General features: G+C 43.5%; 1 protein-coding gene across 1 annotated transcript in view; it reads right to left on the reverse strand.

Moving 5' to 3' along the window:
• Nucleotides 1-2,122: 2,122 nt before the first annotated feature.
• The window catches only part of STX2 (syntaxin 2), a 74,782-nt gene continuing 72,330 nt past the window's right edge, over nt 2,123-4,574 (reverse strand). The window contains exon 11 of the mRNA XM_010852436.1: nt 2,123-2,560. The gene's annotated coding sequence lies outside the window, so the exon portion shown is untranslated. The remainder of the gene's footprint in view (nt 2,561-4,574) is intronic.

Below are 4,574 nucleotides of genomic sequence, written 5' to 3' on the forward strand. Positions count from 1 at the left end.
GATGAAGGATAATTCAGTACGGTGGGCCACAGATGTATTATTCTAGGAAGACATCATGTACCATGATGACCAGTGATAATTTGTACCCAGAAGTAACAGAAACTCATTTAATATATCCCACTAAATCCAAATTAAATGTGATCTTAACTGAACTTTCTCTTAACCAGATGTCAAAAATGCTGACAGCCTGTCTGACAAAACTATCATGAGAGAAAGTCTCAATAAAGAGATATAACTGTTTTAAATGATTGTAATTAAAATAACTTAGCTGAGTAAATTTTATGAACACATTGCTAGGATCATTTCAGGGTCTTGTAAGGGTTTGTGCAATTAAGGGTGACTGAAGCTCAGACTTCATTGATTTAATGTAAATCAGCCTCTTGATGAGCTAAGAACTAAATACTTTAATATATAAAGAGCTCTAACAAATCAGTAAGACCAACAATTCAATTGAAAAGTTAGCAAAGGTTGTATATACACTGTACAGCATTCCCCCAATTTAAGAAAAATGATGAGTTGTTGCCACAATACAATCTCCAACACATATTAAGTGAAAAAAGAAAAAGGCAAATAATGTGTATGCAGTCTCCAGTCTGCATACAAAAACAGAATGTCTATACATACACAGACTATTTCAGAAAGCTTACAACAATAAGAGTGGTTGCCTTAGGGACTAAGGGTTTGAGAGTGAGAGCTCTCTTTTGCTTTGGTGCAGTGTGAGTTTTTCAGCAACTGCAGATACTGTTTTGTCTTTTTGACTCCAAGTGTTATTACTTACTAAAACTCATTGAACTGTAAACCCAAAAAGAGTACATTTAACTGTCTTTAAAATAAAAAATGTAGATTTTAAAAACATGATTATTAAGTGTATATTAAATAATAAATATATAGTAAAATAATATTTTATGTGTATATATATGCACACACAGGATTTACACACACATATATAAACACAGGACATAATGGAAAAAATGCCCATTGTTTAACATTTGCTTTACTTTAGCTACTGGATTGAATAGGGATGGAGGTAAAGCAGAGTAGTACAAAACTGTAAAATACTTTTAGCTAGATTTGATATGTGTTCTGTTCAGTTGGTCAGTTGTGTCCGACTCTTTGCGACCTCATGGACTACAGCACACCAGGCCTCCTTGTCCATCACCAACTCCCAGAGCTTGCTCAAACTCATATCCATCGAGTAGGTGATGCCATCCAACTATCTCATCCTCTGTCATCCCCTTTTCCTCCCGCCTTCAATTTTTCCAGCATCAGGGTCTTTTCAAATGAGTCAGTTCTTCGCATCAGGTGGCCAAAGTATTGGAGTTTCAGCTTCAACATCAGTCCTTCTAATGAATATTCAGGACTGATTTCCTTTAGGATTGACTGGTTGGATCTCCTTGCAGTCCAAGGAACTCTCAAGAGTCTTCTCCAACACCATAGTTCAAAGGCATCAATTCTTTGGCACTCAGCTTTCTTTATAGTCCAACTCTCACATCCATACATGACTACTGGAAAAACCATAGCTTTGACTGGACAGACATTTGTCAGCAAAGTAATGTCTCTGCTTTTTAATATGTTATCTAGGTTGGTCATAACTTTCCTTCCAAGGAGTAAGCGTCTTTTAATTTCATGGCTGCAATCACCATCTGCAGTGATTTTGGAGCCCCCCAAAATAAAGTCAGCTAGTGTTTCCACTGTTTCCCCATCCATTTGCCATGAAGTGATGGAACCGGATGCCATGATCTTCATTTTTTTAATGTTGAGTTTTAAGCTAACTTTTCCACTCTCCTCTTTCACTTTCACCAAGATGCTCTTTAGTTCCTCTTCACTTTCTGCCATAAGGGTGGTATCATCTGCATATGTGAGGTTATTGATATTTCTCCCAGCAATCTTGATTGCACCTTGTGCTTCATTCAGCCCAGCATTTTGCATGATGTACTCTGCATATAAATTAAATAAGCAGAGTAACAGTACACAGCCTTGATGTACTCCTTTCACAATTTGGAACCAGTCTGTTGTTCCAGGTCCAGTTCCAAGTGTTGCTTCTTGACCTGCATACAGGTTTCTCAGGAAGCAATAAAGTGGTCTGGCATTCTCATCTCTTTAAGAATTTTCCACAGATTGTTGTGATCCACAGTCAAAGGCTTTGGCATAATCAATAAAGCAGAACTGTTATTATTTGCATCAGGTTTACCCCATAAGCCTATTTAAACCTGAAATCTATAAACACATTCAACTACTGCAATAGAAAAATAAGCAAAAATGCAGCTAAGACAAAAATGACCTTGATAATCCACCAAAACAATGCTTCCTATGTGAATAATGGAAGGTTGAGATCCATGTTAGATTTGAAACTTACCCCGGGTTTCTGGTACCCTGAACAGACCCCTCCTTTTCTCCCATCCTGGTAGGCCAGCCTGTGCTGTAGGGAAGGCTGCACTCAGATTTGTTTGGGCTTCCTGCAGACATTGCTGCTGGTCATCTCTGCAGTCACAGCAGCCCCCGACTCAGACAGCCTCAGCAGCTGCTCCCCATCAGCAGGCTCCTGTCATAGCCGCTCTTCCTGTGGTAGAAAAACCAGAGTCCTTCAGAGCACAGTGCCTGGACCATGAACCACAGGGCAGCCTATCCGGGAACTTCTGTGTGCATTTGTGGAGATGCTGAGGGAACAGTGTTGTGCATTACACAACAGACACCTGAGTCCCCTTCTGCTGGAGTAACAAGTTTCGAGAGATAGACAGGGAGTGGGGAGAGAGATGGACCCCTTCCTGGATGCAGGGAGAATTGAGCCACCCCCAAACTCTACCCATAAACATTATTCCTACCACTGGCTATTCCAAGCTGCAGAGTGGATTCCCAGCGGGAGAGACTGAATTTCCTTGCCCTCTGTGTGTATCTAAGGATCAGCCTGGTCTCTATTTAAATTCACTTCCCTGGTGGCTCAGCAGGTAAAGAATCTGCCTGCAATGCTGTAGACCAGGGTTTGATCCCTGGGTCGGGAAGATACCCTAGAGAAGGGAAAGGCTACCCACTACAGTATTCTGGCTTGGAGAATTCCATGGAAAGCATAGCCTGGCTGACTACAGTCCGTGAGGTCTGCAAAGAGTCGGATACGACTGAGTGACTAACACTTTAACAAGGCATTTACTCCATCGAAGAAATCCTTTGCGGATCTCCCTGAGCACCCTGCACTGCTCTGGGTGCTCAGAATACAACTCAGATGAAATCCAGGTCCCTGCTGTCACGCGCCTATGTCCTCAGGGCAGGGAGGCGGACCACACACAGATACAGAGATCAGGAACCTAGAATGCGGGTTGTGATGGGGCGACAGAGACACCCGAGACAGGTAAGTGGACAGACAGAGGTGGGTGAGGATCAGGAAGTTCTCTCTGAGAAGATGATAGTGGGGCAGAAACCTGAGGCCAGGGAAGGAACAACCTAGACCAGGAGCATCCCCAGGTGGGGCACAGCTGGTGGGAAGCTGAGAACACACCTGGCCTGGCATGGTGGGGGGAGGGGGCTCACAGAGCCCAGGGCTGTCAGAAGAGGAAGGGACTGGGGCCAGGGAGGGGAAAGGAGCCAAGCCGTGTACACTTTCATTAGAAGTGGCAAGAACTCTTCTTTTTTTTTTTTTAAGATTTTTTTAATGTGGACCATTTTAAAATTCTTTATTGAATTTGTTACATTATTGCTTCTGTTTTTATAGGCTTTTGTTTGGTTGGTTTTTTCTAGCCATTCAGCATATGGGATCTTAGGTCCCCTAGCAGGGATCGAACTCACACCCCCTGGCTTGGGAGGCAAACTCTTAACCACTGGACTGCCAGGGAAGTCCAAGAATTCTTCTTTTTCCCTGAGTAAGATGCCAGCCACTGGAGGTTCTGAGGATTAACTGATGTCCTCTGCTTTCAGACAGTCCCCCTAGTTGTCTCAGGCGGGAGGGCTGTGCCCACAGGCTGGAAAGTCACACATCCCCTTCTCCTCTGTTGACTGTGAGTTTAATACCAGCCATGAAAGAAGCTGTTGTAGAGAGAAGGAACTTAGGGAAGAAATAGGCATGGTTGCTGGGGCTCCCACGTCGAAGTGACAAGGTAGGAGAGTGGGGGAAGGATAAGGAAATTGGCATTTCCCCAGCATCACTGTCTAGCTCCAGCAGAGGATCGGGGAAACGGCTAGAACCCAGTGGCCTGTTAGTCTCCTGGCTCAGCCCCTGTTTTCACATCCGCTAAGATATTCTGCTCAGACCCAAAGTTCCCAGAGATGCAGTTGCATTGGTTTTATCTTCCTTCTACTCAGAGCATGTATTTTTCTTGAGTGTCTGTTGAGAGTCTTTTCCAGTGTCTGGAATTGCTCCAAAAGTTTATAGAGAAAGTCTCCTGATGCCTAAACCACGCAAAGCACTGATGACCCTGAAGGGGACTGGATTGGGGATGTTTCAGGCTGTCTTAGGCATCAGTGAATCATTTTCACCTCCTGATAGGCTCACATGAAAAGATATTTGATAATATCCCACCCAAGAGCAGAGGCAAGGAGTAGAGAATGAGTTTGTGACTGTGGTTTTCATTGGCTGGGGGGGGGTT

The sequence above is a fragment of the Bison bison genome, unplaced genomic scaffold (genome assembly GCF_000754665.1).
Source record: "Bison bison bison isolate TAMUID 2011002044 unplaced genomic scaffold, Bison_UMD1.0 scf7180017864312, whole genome shotgun sequence".
NCBI lineage: Eukaryota > Metazoa > Chordata > Mammalia > Artiodactyla > Bovidae > Bison > Bison bison.